At 38.4% G+C, this 17,379-nt stretch overlaps 1 protein-coding gene across 26 annotated transcripts in view; it reads right to left on the reverse strand.

The window, feature by feature from the left end:
* ZBTB20 (zinc finger and BTB domain containing 20) overlaps positions 1-17,379 on the reverse strand; it is a 520,201-nt gene that overhangs the window by 320,819 nt on the left and 182,003 nt on the right. The gene's annotated exons all lie outside the window — the stretch shown is intronic.

The raw sequence follows: 17,379 nt of genomic DNA on the forward strand, positions 1-17,379 counted from the left end.
ATTCAAGTAAAATGTCCTTCAGTTCTTTCTGATGGTCAACATTTTATTTTATAAACTAACAAATGAAGTGGGTGAACAGATGGTCTCAGCTCCAGAAGTACTGTACATAAAACCTCTAGTAAATGATGATAGGTGAGACTTGTTTGCATTCACACATAACAAGATGTGGGCCTGGGAGCAAGTACGTTTTAGATTTTGTATTTTTGATAAATGATGATAGATACAGATAGATGACAGATACAAGCAGCAAGAAAAGTCATGGACCTGTAAGAAATACATGTGCATGTACATATGTGGCTTAAAAAAGATATTCTGTGTTAATGCTTAACATTAAGGATAAAATCCAGAGTTTAATGTGAATCCTAATAATCTTTCAACATTTCACCAAAGTACGTTCCAATTCCCTTAGTAACAGAGGGCATAATATTATAGTAAACAATTCTCTGCACTCAAACTGTAGAAAAAAATTACTCATTTATTCACTCACAAAAGTCTCTGTACCTGTACAAAGCCTGTGACTCAGTCTTCTGAATGTACATTTTGTAACAATTCATTTTCCTCCCCCGCTCAGCCCCTGTTTTCGGTTGTCAGGAATCAGAAGAAGTCAAGAGGAGTTATTCATATTTGCTTGAGCTATGAGCTTCAAAGAAAACTGTTTTGCTGAATTTGACCCTCCCACCCAAATCCATCTACTCTAGCATTCCATGTCCCCAGCCTCTGAAACTGGAAGTTCTTATTTAAGAGATCGGGGACAATGGCCACAAACAGAGCTATCTATTTATATTTGCCTAATGCATTTCAAAAATTATTTATATCTGATAGTTAAGAATTGTGTACATTAATTTGGGAAATTTTCTTATCTTGAAGGTTAGATAGGTTTCTTTGGATTTTAAACTCAGAAGAAAAAATTGAATATATTAGAAGTATTAGCTGTTTAGGTATGTGTGTACAGTATTGTGTATGGGTATGGTATGTATGTGTATCAATTTTTGTATATCATTTGTGTGATGTATGGTATGTGTGTATGTATATGTACTATTCTTTGTATTATTTTTTGTACAATAAAATAAAATAAAATAAAAAACTTGGGGATAGAACAACTTCCATTTGTTTCTTCTCGTACTTTCCATTTATTTACTCATACAACTCAGAATTCTAGTAGCTTGCAAGCAAATGATCTCTCTCTAAGCAATCTCTCCAAAGCTATCTCATGTTGGCTCAAGCTGCACAAAATTGGGCAACTGGGAGCTAAGGCTAATGATGCCTTTACAGACATGTCCTGCAATCAGTTTTGGTTGTTTGATGTCACAAACTGTGCCTCCTTACAACTTACCCTCCATGCACCCACACTTTTCCTTCGAATTTCAGCATTTATTTTGGGCATTTGTACCTGGCTCTTCGCAGGGACACGGGTGGCGCTGTGGGTTAAACCACAGAGCCTAGGGCTTGGCGGTTCGAATCCCCGCGACGGGGTGAGCTCCCGTTGCTCAGTCCCTGCTCCTGCCAACCTAGCAGTTCGAAAGCACGTCAAAGTGCAAGTAGATAAACAGGTACTGCTCCAGCGGGAAGGTAAACCGCGTTTCTGTGTGCTGCTCTGGTTCGCCAGAAGTGGCTTAGTCGTGCTGGCCACATGACCCGGAAGCTGTACTCCGGCTCCCTCGTCCATTAACACGAGATGAGCGCCGCAACCCCAGAGTCGGTCACGACTGGACCTAATGGTCAGGGGTCCCTTTACATTTACCTGGCTCTTCAGCTAAAATGGCTTGGAATGGCTTAATCAGTTGCCTGCATGCACAGCCTCATAATTTAAAAGGAATGGCACAAAAGAAAATAGGAATAGGAAGGAAAGAGGGAGGGGAAAGAAACTCAGGCACCAATTCAAAGAGTAGTTATTATTATGAGTTTAAAGTAAGATTTTTTTTAATAAGTTCTGTTTTATTTGTCCTGGTTTTCATTTTCCAATGCCATATTTGTACTAGTTTATGCTGCTTTATATTAAATAAATATTGGGTTTAAATTTCATTTGGCTGCTTAACATCCTTTTTTAAAAAGGGGGTTCTCATTTCAAGATCTAAACTAAAATGGCTTCTTGTTATGATATCTCACATTTTCATTATTATACCCCAAGCACAAAAAAATGTAGGCTATGTGTGACCTAGCACAGGAGAATTTTGCTACTATTCATGAACTCATATCACCAAACATACTTTCAGGTCCTGTTTGGGTCCCATTTGCATTCAGGTGAGAGTATGAAGGGGAATGTATATGTTCTAAATGGTACTAAAATTCACTAATACCAGTACAGTCAACATATGGTAGTGATCCCTCAATGATGCACACTCTCACAAAAACGTCAAAAAAATGTGAAAATGTTACTGTATTTTTATATCATTTATTTTAAACTACCATTATTGGAAAATTATATGCATCTTTAAAATTAGAAATACATGGCTATGATTAATTTAATCCATACTGGATCAGTTATTAAAAATGTGAAGTCAGGCAAACTCCTTTATGATAATAAATATTCAAACTGTACAAACAGTTCTTAGGTAATCATATTATAGCAGTAAAAGAATAAGAATCAATAAAAAGGCATAAAATCTGTGGAGGAAGCATCACAGAGCTAGATTAGCTCTGTTATAGGAAGTGATAGGAAAAGTGGGCCAAGCTTCACCTGCTTTCCAAATAAATTCTATGAAGGTAAATGCTACTGTTCTTGATCAGTTTCTGAAATACAGTATTTAGCAAAAGCATTCTTGGCATGACTTTTAATTGTTCAGTGGAACCCAAGGGGACAGGATGAGCAATTAACAATGTTTAACAGTACTCCGTGCTTGAGGTGATAATGCTGTACAGTTGAGTAAGCTCCCCAGATCTGGCAGGGGAAGCGTTGCTTTCTGACCCATCTCTTACAAAAGTGAGAACTGGAAGGGCAAGAGCTGTGCCTTCTCTGTGGTGACACCTACACCTCTGAATATGCTGCCAACAGAACGATGGTTCCTGGCTTTTCGGCACTTAGTCAACATGTTGTTGTTTTTTTCACAAAATCTTTTATGCTGGCTAATAAAAATTGGCATTGGTTTTATTTCTACTGGGACTAATGTTGACATTTTATGGCTGTGTTTTAATGAGGCTGTGTTTGTTTTGATATCTCTTTTAAACTGTGGTGTTAGGCTTTAACGTGATTTATTGTGATTTGCTTTGTTGCTGTTTATTGTGGATGTACACTGCTTTGGGTGGCATCATGGTGGCATAGAATGTAATATATTAATGTAAAATAAAAATAAAAATAGTTTACCAGAATTGTAGCTAAGCAACTAGATCTCTGCAGTGAAAGAACACATCTAGATAATGATAGGGAAAGCCAGTCTAGATCGGTCTGTGATCCTACACTTAGTGGAATCAAACTGGAGATAAAAATGCATTTGTACCTTGAATAGCATCCTATCTGTCTCTTCCATTTTTCCTTATCAATTTGCAGGTGGCAAATGCCATGAGCCACAAGACTTTGCAACTAATTTCCTGCCACTGTAATATGCTATGCCAGCTCCATAAAAGCAAAACTGGACACATCTTAGCAGCATTTCTGATTATTAGCTATTTTGCCATTCAGATCGTCTACTGAGCTAGTACAGCCCTGACAATCATTTAGAGATCAGAATGGCAGTAAGATCCTGCATTCCTTCCCCTCAGTCTTTCCTATCACTTGTGAATTACTGTACAGTAATTGCAAAATTATATTAGCTGGCAGGATCACTGACGTAGCCAGGATTTATTTATTTTTGAGGGGGGGGGCAGAACCAAGTTATCTGTGACACAATTGGTCAGTTAGTTGCGTATTTTTATTTATTTACTTGATTTAGGGGGACACCTCCCCCCCCCCCCGCAACCCCACTAGCCACACCCATGGCGACAATACACTGCTTAGGATGTGGGGCTCTGGTCTTGCCATGCTCAACTCGCACTAGCAATGTTCTAACTTGCCAGTTGGAATGCACTTTTGTGGGATACTGAAACATGGCTGTGAAGAAGGAATACTGTAAAGAATAATTTGCAGAACAGCAATCAGCATGTTTGGCTGCCTTAGAGAAGAATCATTTTAGAAAAACGATTCACCTAGAAAAGCACACTTTAGCAGGGATGGTCAACATACAGCAACCATCTCTAAAGCAGATGCAAGCAGATGCACTTAAGGATTAGCTATCAAACACAGCCAAATGCACACAGCTAAAGATCACACAGAGCCTAGGGCTTGCCGATCAGAAGGTTGGCGGTTCAAATCCCCGAGATGGGGTGAGCTCCCGTTGTTCGGTCCCTGCTCTTGCCAACCTAGCAGTTTGAAAGCATGCCAAAGTGCAAGTAGATAAATAGGTACCACTCCGGCAAGAAGGTAAATGGCGTTTCCGTACACTGCTCTGGTTCGCCAGAAGCGGCTTAGTCATGCTGGCCACATGACTCGGAAGCTGTACGCCGGCTCCCTCGGCCAGTAAAGTGAGATGACCGCTGCAGCCCGAGTCGTCTACAACTGGACCTAATGGTCAGGGGTCCCTTTACCTTTTAGAGATCTAGTTCTCACTGGATGGGTAAGCCACTGTGGGTAGTGTTTCATTCCAACTGCTGACGGGGCTCAAATAATGGAGTACTCTTGCACCTTAAAAATACACACAGCTGTACATTGAAAGCTAGATGTCAGGGATAAGGTTTCTCGTCTAGCCTTCACCTTGACAAGTTGTTTTATATGTGCAGACACCTTTTTTCATGACATGTCAGGAAAAAGACTAAACTTGAACTCTTCTCCCTGCTAGTCTTTTTATGTACATCTGCCATATGAGTGCAATCTGAAGTGCTGCAGTGTGGAAAATGTCAAGAAGAAAACTAGGACAACATCTATATCTCATGAACAACAATTTGACTGTAAGCAACATAGAGCATTTGTATTTATTCATTTTTTTAAAAAAGAAAATCTAGTTTTGAGTCATTTTGCAAAAATGATGAATTGTGATAGAATCTCTTTAATATTTCAATGCACAGCTCTCCCCCCCCAAAAAAATAATTATTCCACTAGAATAGACAATGAAATCATTGGGACTAAAAATGAAATCATACAACAACTAAGAAATAAGATGAAGTTGTAGTAGTAGTAGTTATACAAGCAAGAGAGGTTTGCCTAGTCCCCTCTTAGATGTCCTTCTGCAAACAGGAAACATATTCCATTTTCATTTTATTGTCCTGTTGCTGCTCATATATGCATAGTTTTAAGTAGCTACTGTTTTATGGTTTCCATTATTATTATTATTATTATTATTATTATTAACTCTTTATTTAATATTTACTTTTAAAAAAATAAGTTTTAAATGGTTCTTGTTGTTACCTGTTGTGAAACAGTGGGAAAGAAATGAAATAAATAAATAAATAAATTCAGCCACAACATACCATGTGTTTTAAATTGAGATTTCTAAGTTTAATGTTGTTTTCCTGCTGTGATTTATACTGTTATTTTGGAGCACTTCCAGATGGTCTGTTTCTTGTGCATTCATCCTGATTTGTTTGCAGGGAGATTTAACAACATTGGATGTTTAATGAACATTCATTCAGATTTGTTTACAGGGAGACTAGATGACGTTGCTTGAAAGCAAGTGTTATCCCACACTTTCCAGTGCATTTTCCCAGCACTTTCCTTATTGAGAAAAAGCCCCATATTTGGGGGAAGTGGCTTTGTTGCACAAGGCCTCCTACTCATCTATAATAGCAAAACCCAAATTGGTTGGTATGTGATAAAATCCCACCCCAAAATAGCAACGTTTTGCAAGGAATGCTGTATATGAATTTGAAAGGAAACAAAACATTGGTAAACGGGATTAATGAATCTGAAGAAATTGCTTACTGGGTACTTTACGTGATTCTCAGAACAGAATTATATGGAAAAGACAATATTTTGTTGGCTTAGGACCTGTCCCCACAATATATATCTATACAGTAGTTAGTTAAAGACTTTAAGCAATCAGACAGTAAAGCAGACACTGTCCTCAGGTAACCTCATGCAGCTTCCTTCAGTGAAAAATGCTGTCTCTTCTCAGACTAACTTACACATTGAAGTGCTTAGTTCTCTCACATTCTTCCCTTTAGGAATGACAGTAATGCAAAGCACTCCCTTTCCTTTCTGTATCACTGGGTGAGGAAGTGTCAATGCAGCACATGTTCTACCAGCAGCGCTGAACTTGGATTCTCTTTTAAATGTATATCTTTGTGTAAGGTGCCACCTCCAAGGCCTGTGTTTTCTAAAAAGAAAAGTGGAGGGGGGGAGTGAATACCTGGTTCTTGTTATATATCCTTTGGAATTTGCTTCATTTTCCCCCCTACTCAAATACATTCCTAATCAGATTTCAAAGGTATGTTTATTTCTCCATCAGGCACTCTAAGGTTACATTTAGGAAGAAGATGGATGTCTTAGAATTATGGTTTTTCTAATTATCCACACTGCTTTGTCTGTTGAGAAACATGTAAGTATCTACTACGGAACTCCTCTGAGTTGCAGAAGATTCTGGGCTGGGATACACACAGGGCCCTCCTCTATAAGTGGGACCATTACATTTCCTGCTGGAGCTTCAAATAAAGAGTTAGTGATTTCCTAATAACAAACAGGAAATTCGAGAACCTGCTGACCAATCTTTGTGTTCCAACGGGACTTACTTTGGAGTAGATACTGGTATGTATACAATTGAACTACTTGTGTGAGAGACTTCTTAGCATCAGAAGCATTTTAAATTAATAAGAACAGAGTCCCCCCCCCCCTTGTGCTTTATTTATTCTATGAAGCACACACAATAAATCCATAAATAAATTGAGCTGCTTTTAAAGAGAGAGGAACAAAATATATTAAATGTCCTGTCTTTTTCTGTCATGGAACCCAAGATGATGAAAATATAGTTTCTAGGCAATCGCATTCAGGCACTGTTCAAAACCAAGACCTGCTTAGCTTCAATAATGTGGTAGCCTCATGTGCTTTAGGACCATACCCTGTGTTTTTTATTCATTTTTAATGCAGAAGCTTTTACTCATTTATATTGAAGTTACCCCTTTTAATCACCTTTCCATATGGACACTGGTTTTTTTCTGTACATGTATATCATAGTGCACCTTCCAATCTCACCTTGTTTACAGTCCTGTTTGCACACATTGTCTCAGAGCAATACCAAGATCTTTTGGCCTCATCATCTCATTGTATAACTAACCATGGATCTGAGTATGTCAAAGACTTTTGGTGTTTGCACTTTGTAAAGGAAGGTTGGTGATGGTGAATAAGCTGTTCTTCATGGAACCATTGGAATTCAATTTGAAAACCATTTCTGTACATTAGAATACTGCAGTACCTTCATGTACCACAGAACCTGTTGATGCAGGTAAATATCTCTGTTTACTGACACACCTCTGTGATTAACAACACTTTCTTGCTGGGGTAAATTATAAAGTGTTGTTAATAACACTCTCCCCCCCCCCCTCAAGTATCCCTTCCCTCATTTTTACATTTGTCACCATCACTGTATGTGATTTGGTGTCAGCTGAAGACTTATGTCTTCAACCCACTTTTGAGGGTGGCTGATTTGTTTTGGCCAGCTATAATTGAGGAATGCCCATCTGCTGTATGTTTTGTTTTGATTTAAATCTGTTTTTCATTAGTTATATTTTTTAATGCATGTAATTTTGTAAACTCGCTATTTGACAAAGGTATAGAGATCAGATTACTACTACTACTAGTAGTAGTAGTAGTAGTAGTAATCATTGACATTAAAGTATTATCAGATTTTTGTGCTAAATTTGGGGGCCTGGAAGTTTATTAGAATTTGGATTTACCCGAGTTTGAGAGACTCTGAAAACAGGGCCAGAAAAGGGACTAGGGTCTGCTTGAGAATCGTTAGGTCCTTGCCTATGTGTACTGTCACATACCAGGCCCTAGAAAGGCTTGCAAGGAAGTGTGGTTTAAACAGCAAGGACCAGACCCTCTCTGTCACTCCCTCCTGCCACAGGCAATGCTATGGGAGATAGGAAGTAGCAAAAGCGAGGATAAAATGGGACTCTCAGTATCATGAAGAATTTGTATTTACCACAAATACATAAAGGAACCCTTACCTTGGAGCAGATTGCAGATTCAACTTTGGGTATCAGGAGCTTACTATAACCCCACCCCACTCCATAAGTCCATGGAGAAAACAAGGATATGAATGTCAGAAGCTAAGCCTAGTTAACTCATATTCTATACTGCTGTCTCAATTACTTACAAGTGGAAATATTTATCATAATCAGCCTTGTTACAATGTTGCTAATATAGTTAGCAACTGATCTGTATTCTATAAATTTCTGCTGAATTTCTGATTTGTTTTAGGACTCAACCATTTATGCTCTGGTATCCAAAAAAAGGTCTGCCAATGCAACCATGCTCGTATCTATGAAGTTTGCATCTGGCAAAGATAATGTTGCCATGCTGAAGACTAAAACTGGTAATATAGAAGCTGCTGCTGCAAGAATTCTGATGGACTAGAACCAGAACCATCTTTAACAGCATTAATAATGATGGGCTTATATCTACACCAGGAATGATCAACTGTGAGGGTGACTTCTACATTTTTATTAACTTAAAAGCATCTATTCACTATGTTAATTGCAAAAAAGCTTTTGTTAGTTTTAATCAGCATTGGCTTTTTAGTCAATTCTGTTAATCCCCTTTTCTCTAGCTTCTGCAGAACACACCCCTCTCCAAGGCTACATGCATCTCTGAACCTCTTTGTTAATCCTCCCTGTTTCTCTCTCCCCATTTCTCTCTCTGCCCCACAGTGCTTATTCTCTCTTCACCCACAACACATACTTTATCTCTAACTGCACCACTACAAGTTAACCCACAAGAAACCTATCACTGTTTACCCACCCTTTCTCTGTTTTCCCACTCCTTCGCTCTGCAATCCATCTCTCGGTTTTCTTTAATCTCATAGTACTCTTTTCCCTCACTCTGTAGTATCACAGATTTCACCACACTTCCATGTCACAGTACTTCACTCACACCCACCCACCCACCACCCCTTTCCTTTGCACCCTTTATTTGTGCTGAGTTTCTGCCCCCTCCATATTTCTCACTGCTCTTCGCTGACTTCACACCAGCACACAAGGGTTTAATTTTCAAAGTGATTCTTACATTCAGAGAGTCTCAGGGACAGATAGGTAGGTGGTGCACCATTTTTTAATATAAGGAATAAGGAATAATTTATTGGCCAAGTACCAAACATACTTGGAATTTTGCTTCAACTACATTGCAATATAAATGTACCTTATACAAACTCACAATACAATAGCACACAAATAAACCCCACCGATAACTGGCCTCCTCTTCCGCTACACAACTACAAATTTAACAATTTGATGGCACAAGGGAAAAAACTGTTCCTGTGCCTAGTCGTTTTGTGTATAGAGTCCTGTAGTGACGTCCAGATGGAAGTAAATCAAACAGATGATGACCAGGATGCAAAGGATCTGCGACAATTTCCTCTGTTCTCTTCCTAGCTTGGACAGCATAAAGTGTCTCTATCTCTATTGAAGGCAAAATAGAAAAATTCCTTCAGTAGCACCTTAAAGACCAACTAAGTTTTTATTTTGGTATGAGCTTGAAGTGTGCATGCACACGAAAGCTCATACCAAAATAAAAACTTAGTTGGTCTTTAAGGTGCTACTGAAGGAATTTTTCTATTTTGCTTCGACTCAGACCAACACGGCTACCTACCTGTAACTAGATCTATTGAAGGCAAATTAACACCAATTACCCTTTCTGCAATTCTTACTGCTCGTTGGAGCGTTTTCTTGTCCATCTTGGAGAACAGTTTCATTGATACCTCTGTAAAATTGGATCAACACTTCTTGGGGCAAATTAAAATTTCTTAGTTGACACAAGAAATACAACCTCTGACTGACTGACTGACTGTTTCGGGCTTCATGGAAATACTGTTGGCTACTCCTCTGAATTCAGGGAAACAAAAAGAATCAGAACATTCTCCAAATTCCACTTTTGGTGGGCTTGGGTGAAATTTAGATTTTATGACAATGAGCGAAGGTATTCATTCGATACAGTATTCTTCAACTGCTTTTGACGTTCAACAGATTTCTTTATAATAATAAAAAAGATGGAAGGGCTTTGATTGGTTATTGTTCAACTTTATTGTAAGAACAACAAGGCAGAATGATACAGCATACAATGCAAAAGTCAACAAAAGTCAGCCACATAAAAATGAAAAGGCTAAGAATACAGCCAAATGAAAGTCAGCGAAATAGTCGATAAGGAAACATTAGCACCTCTACACATAATGGGGCTATCCGAAGTGGGGCCAAATATTTCCCTGCCACTACCCTTCAAGGAATTATCCAGCAAGCAGACATGTGTTTCTTTACTAGCACAGATTGTTCAACATTATCATCTTTTTCTTCTTGGGTATTTTTCTTGGGTATTTAATATCTCTGTGCCAATCACAATGACGTAAGCACTTCTCTTTTTAGTATGTTCAAATTTGAGATATTTAATAAAAGTTCTTACCACAACTGATCATCCTTTAGCAATTATGGGGCTGCTGATATTGAAATTGGAGAGCTAAGCTGAGAGAACATCTCATTGAACTGTGTGGAACTTACTTTTTCATAAATGTGCATAGGATCAGCCTGTTATACACAAAGACGAGCTTCAGAAAATCAATTTTGATGAAACAACAAGAGATATATGGAATGGGTCTATTTCTCATCCATATGTGTTTATCGCATGGAAAATGTCTACAAAATATCTCACAGATGGTCTCTGTCTCCAGTCAGAATCCAACACATTGTTTCCAGTAATGAAGCAGCATGTTGGAGAAGCTGTGCGGAAAAGGCTATTTTTCCATATGTTGCACTGGTTCCTATTTTGGAAGGAGGTTAATAGATCAATATCCATTAGTGGAGGTAGCAAAATTTGACTGGCACTGTTTATCTACTTATTCAATATTCTTCCCTTAAGGGATACTCATGTCATGCAGCATGAGATGCTCGTATTGTTTTGTTATTAGTAGCTGGAGTATGTATTACTCCAAAGTTTGAGGGGGTGGGGTGGGATATCAAGCATTCCTTTACTGAGATTGTGGCATGGTATTTTATGGGGAACATTTTTGTGATTTAAAAATTATTCCATCTCACACACACCCCTTTGTGAGGGAACAGATCATAAACTTACAAAAGTTTTGATTTTTACTCATCCCTACCCATTTTCACTGCAAATTAATAAGTGATATATTTAATAAAGATTGATTTGAGATTCATCATACTATCTATAAAAAGTAATATGTGTCTGTTTGTTATCATTTTTGCAATGTTCTTTATCTGTGATAGATATATTAAAACAACCATGTTAAATTTCATCGTACTGTTTAACTTTCAGTTTTATTTTCATAGCCCAAGTAATTTTTTTGCATAATAAATTTCAAAGTGGTGGAATTTTACTTTTAGGAATTAGAAATGAGTAAACTGAACAAGACAAAAAATACATTTCATAAGAAGTTTCTATTTTAGTATTGATCTGGCTCAATTATGCATTCTACTGTAGTGCATATTTTCAGTTTTGGGGAGATAATTAGCCTCATGCATTCTTGCATATGCTTGAACTTTTGGACATTTTTTGTATTCTGTTCCAGTATCCTAGGCAGCTGCAACTATGTCACTGAAGGTCACTATCTGTTTCTAGATGAATGGGGAAGTACTGTGCAGTTCCCTTATTTCTTCTCTGAACAAAAATTTAAAAAGTGTCCTAAGAGTTCATCAGACTTTTGTTGCTGTTTTGAAGGGAACTAGTGTTTTATTTGTCCAGCAGCACAAGGACCAAAGTATTTTGAAATACCACAGAAAGAGTGTGCATCTAATAATGATTGTGGCAAAGGGTTGCTCTTCAAAGGTATGACTAGAGTCAAATAATAAGATGCTATCTGGACGTTACTAACATAAAACAAGAGTTTTCTCTAAACCTAACCAGGCTACAGAGAGCCTAGGTGCTTTAATACTGAGATTTACTCAACTCATCTAAGGAGAAAAATACATCAGCCAAAATATTATTATTAATACTAATTTCACTGTACCCTTAATTAATCAGCTATTAAATTTTAGAGCAGTAAAGGTTGTCTCATACACAAGTCATTTTGTTAAATCTGACATTCAAATCCATCTTTGCAATACGCTCTCCTCTGGAGTTGGGCCATGGAATAAAATGCTATGAAAAACAAAATAAACCAAAACCCTGCTGTGGAAACAGGACAGATCTAGTTTTCACATCCCCTCACAGATAGAAACAAGACAGAAGTAAAAGGCACCAAATGGAGCTCAAAGCTTCAGTATGATATCAGCCTCCACATTCTGGCAGAATTTGCAACCCAAGATATCAGTCCCTCCAAGTCGGATAGTCTCACATATTCTGGGTGCCCAAAATTATCTTGCTTACAATATTATTATTTTTCCATTTTAGGCAAGCCTTGAGGAAAGAGAAAAATTAGTGGTGGGTATTATGAAATCTTCCCTCTAAATTGACTAATTAAATATGTAGCTGTGTGCTCCAAGACAAAATGGAACTTACTTGTTGAAGGCCCCATATAATATATATACATATACCTCTCCTCCCCACCCCCATACATAAGTATTCACTAGATGCCATGTTCTTGGAAAGTGCCAATACAGAAACATCCCATGCAACTGGGCCAGCACATATGATACAGGCTTACTATTCCTATAGCACCAGACGGAGTTCTACTATGATGAACCAGAATTAGGGGTTAAAATGTACCTTTGGCTAATGCAGAATTGTTTGCAGATATTTTTTTCTCAGCCCACGGCATCTTTCTGTTCATAACAAATGGGTTATTTGCCACTATTGTATACTGCAGTTTGCATTTCACCATAAACCTCAATGTGACTGTAGCAAGGGAGGTATTGTAGCCTCTTCTCGTCATATCGTTCTTTTTGCCTTCTTGAAACTGAGGGAATGAAATAGTTTATATGGGATAATTCATTTTTTCAGAGGCCCCAATAGCCTCTACCAAAGGTGTCATGGACTTTGAAGAAGCACGAACTCAGGACGAAAGGGAGAAACAAGCTAAGAGGAAGGCATGTTTGGCAAATCCCCACCGTGATCAACTCAGAAACCTATGGTATGTCCCCATTATAGAAGGATGTGTGAATCCATAATTGGCCTTCACAATCACCTATGGACACACTGTTAAGACCATATAGACAATCTTACTCGGCTACAAGTGATCGCCAAAGAAGAAAAGAAGAACTAGGCAAAGACTACCGTCACACTGGATGTTTCTTTCAAAGTGGGCTGCCATAGGCTAATAGCCTTCGGTACTGAACTTGCATTTTGTTTTTCTTGACTGTGTAATCCTATGTTTCTAACATTGCAAATACATAATTGTAAGTCCCACTATATTTACTGGGGCTTATTACAAAGATAACATACCTAAGATTGCACTGCAGATCCAAAAATGCAGGATCCTATCAACCAATCTGACACAATAACATGATTAGAAAGCATATGCTTGGATTCTGAGCCTTTTTGTGATTTTGTCAAAATTTCTGCATTTACTTTGAAAACAGGATGACTTTAGTGGGACTACTCTAATGTAATCATTCAATGTATCTCTTCTATCTCATTCAATCCAGTGATGTGCTATCCTTTTTTTGTTTTTGCTAAGTGATTTTTAAAAATAATTCTTTAAATTTTACCTAAAGTCAATGATGTGTGGGTACATTATCCTTGAAGATGCTTAAAATAAGCATCAGCTGATTAACACACATACAACATACGCACCTGCGTTCTGTCTCTCTCTCTTCTACAAATTGAGCTGGTCTCTTCTAAAAGCTGCAGAAGTGTACTCATTTTTCACCCAGAGCTATAATTATTTTCTGCTTTAATTTTACAAAAACCTTTTGTTTCATTCCCATGAGCCCATCTGATCCTTATATTACACTTGCTCTATTAAAACACTCATGGAGAACAAAGCACAGTTGTACTGATTCATAAGTAACATCTTTCCTCTTCTCTCCTTTCCTCCCCCAACCTCCACCTTTTAAATACTGGGTATACATCACTGGCAAAGGTTCTTTTTAACAGTGTCCTTGGTTTTTAATCTTCTGTCCCACTCTTAATCTCTTTTCAAAATGGAGACAACACTTCCAATCCATAGGGACCTCACGTGTTATCCAATAATTCTCAAAGATTCTAGACAGAGGCTCTGAGATTAAATCTGCAAGCTCTTTTAGTACCCTTGGAGGCAGCTCCTCAGGGCCCTGGAGATTTGTATATTCATTTAAAGTAGTTAGGTGTCCCTTTACCACCTCTTTTCCTCAGCTCCCTTTATTATGTTATCACCAGATTTAGAATTGCTTTCCTTTTGGGTGAAGACAGAATCAAAGTAGGCATTGAGCAGATCTGCCTCCTCTCTGTCACCCAATAGCATTTCTCCATCTTCTCCATGCAAATAACCTACTACTTGCTTGTTCTTTCTCTTGCTTTGAACACAACCAAATAAAACTTTTCTTTTTAACCTCTCCTGCAAGTCCGAGGAATATCTTGACCTGATATAATGTGGTTTCCTATGTTCTTCCTATTTTTGCACAATAAATTGCAGTGAAAACCGATTGTAGTTTTGGGGAGCATGAAGGAAAATGTGAGGGTAATACATGAATAAAGGTTTCAACAGAATCCCATCATATGGAGTAGCCAGACAGAAACTATATTTAAGGTACAATAAACTTGGAAAAGGTTCTGAAATAAACAAGAAAATGATTGTGCTCAAGAGAAATCATGTAAAAGGGCAACACAGCAGCATAAAGACAAAGATGGCTGCAGGTGAGGTGACACTTGTAATTTGCCAAAGAATAATTATTCTGCATATTTCATGAAATATATCAAATCAATCAAAAGTTATCATTAGAAATTATCATACCAGATTAAAAATAATTTCCTAAATCAATCACTATTAACCTACCACAGTGGCTGATTTGTGAAGGAATGCTTTTAAGAGGCATGAGCTGCACAAGGACACCCAAAATCATGCTGATTTTCAGTGAAATGCAGGCAGTGAGTTAAGCATCCTGTTTCACTATGCAAAGTCTATGGCTGTGAAGGCATTTTTTACAGATCTCGAATATTAAGTGCTTTCTTTAAAATAAAAATAAAAATCTACCTATTTCCACTGTATGCTTTTTCATTTGAATGCCTAGACCAAAATGCACATCACTACTTTTTGTGTTATATTCTCCAGATTCAACTCCCCCTCTTCAGGGGACAAGGCCATGGATTCAGAAGTCTTAACAGAGCAGGAACTTCCCCTCAGAATCAGATCCAAGAATCAGTTTCCCATGCCCTGAAAACACCAGCACTTGAGAGGCTAATTTGTCAGCACCACTCCAACCTGAGGAAACTGCATTGCCACCTTCAACTCCAGGTGAGAAGCCAGTGCCTCCTCTGCCCTTTGGAGCCAATTGCTTTTGAATGAGGCTAAACCCCCTTCTACTGAAAATACTTTCATCTCTGGAGGTGGAGCTAGCCACAAAGATAGAGATGCAGCTCTATTTAAAACAAAGTTTGTTTTTCACTGAAACAACATTTCACCCTGTTCATACTCTCTAGTCTGACATGATGCTGTCCAATTTGCTTTGCCTTTGCCTTACTGGAACCTGACTGCTGCTTTGCTTGACTTTTGGTTATTGGAACTTGAATCTCGCTTTGCTTGATGTTGCGTTACTCACTCTAGAACCTAAATTTTGACTTGCTGGAACTCAAACTTGTAACAGGATAGAACCCCATCTGGTGGAGACCACCACCTGGAACAGAACATTCTGAGATTGCTTTGTTAGTTTTTGATGACATTTCACCTGTGTGCTGTTGTATAAGGAAATATGGCATAACCACCCACTCTGTTCTATCTCTTTTTTTAAAAAAACTGTTCTAACACAACAGCTGGCACTTTTTCAGCAGGAGAACTGACCTTGTCTTTCAGAGACCTCTGCATAAAGCACCACTTTCTCAAGTGAGCTTCTTCACCATTCTAAACCAGGCCAAAATCAGCCCTAATTTTGAGGAGAAAAGTTTCCTCTTCAGTGCCACAGTAAAATGTGTCCTCAAATGATCCAAGCTAATTTGGGTTCTGTTCATATTTGCCTTTTTCTAATAGTTAGATAAGACATAGAACTTATTAATTAAGCTGCTATATTTGCCAGATAGTGTCATATCCTCTTCTTATAATACAGCTTAAGGTACTGAACTGGAAAGCTTAACATAAAATAATAATAATATTCCAGCTACAAGGTAAAGGTCAAGTTTACCTCTCCAGTTCCAGATTCAGATACCTCCTGGACCTCACAATGTTTCTTAGTGAAACATTTTAGACTTAAATACTGTTTGGCACATTAAGGTAAAGGTAAAAGTACCCCTGATGAGCGGCGCTCATCTCGCGTTATTGGCCGAGGGAGCTGGCGTACAGCTTCCAGGTCATGTGGCCAGCATGACAAAGCCGGTACTGGCGAACCAGAGCAGCACACGGAAACGCCGTTTACCTTCCTGCTGTAGCGGAACCTATTTATCTACTTGCACTTTGACGTGCTTTCGAACTGCTAGGTTGGCAGGAGCTGGAACCGAGCAACGGGAGCTCACCCTGTCGCGGAGATTCGAACCGCTGACCTTCTGATCGGCAAGCCTTAGGCTCTGTGGCTTAACCCACAGCACCACCCGCATCCCAACAGCGCCACCCGCGTCCCGTTTGCACATTACACTGTGATGAAGTTACGATGAGTCTTGCACTCTAGCTTGCAGTAAACATGGAACGCCTATGCTGCACTTAGAGTGCATTTCTTATTATTAAGCTTTGATTAACTGATTAACTGTTGATTAGAAATGCTATTGTAATGAATAAATATCTCAAAGCATACAAGAACACAGTGAAACTCAGGCAGATTTCCCATGGCTCATATTTTTAAGGAGTATGAATCATTCGATCTCAGTGGAATTAATTTCCCCCATTTCTTCCGTTATTTATTAGCCTAAGGAGCAAGGTCTCAGGACCCAAAAGTAGCTTCAAGTTTTTCACCATCTGTGCTGAAGTGAAGCCAATGCAAATTCCACCGTCATCTCTTCACATTTATGCCTCCTGCAATATTTCATTTCACACTTGTGATCTCTGTGCCTTAGAAACAATAAAATATGTACATCTCATCAACTTGGAAGAACCATTTGTGTCATGTCAACAAGAAACTGCTCCTGAAGTAACTCAGGGCACAGAATCTAAATTATAAGATGATGAAACCAGTACAACTTCAACAACTACACTG

The sequence above is a fragment of the Zootoca vivipara genome, chromosome 4 (genome assembly GCF_965207765.1).
Source record: "Zootoca vivipara chromosome 4, rZooViv2.hap1.1, whole genome shotgun sequence".
Classification (NCBI taxonomy): domain Eukaryota; kingdom Metazoa; phylum Chordata; class Lepidosauria; order Squamata; family Lacertidae; genus Zootoca; species Zootoca vivipara.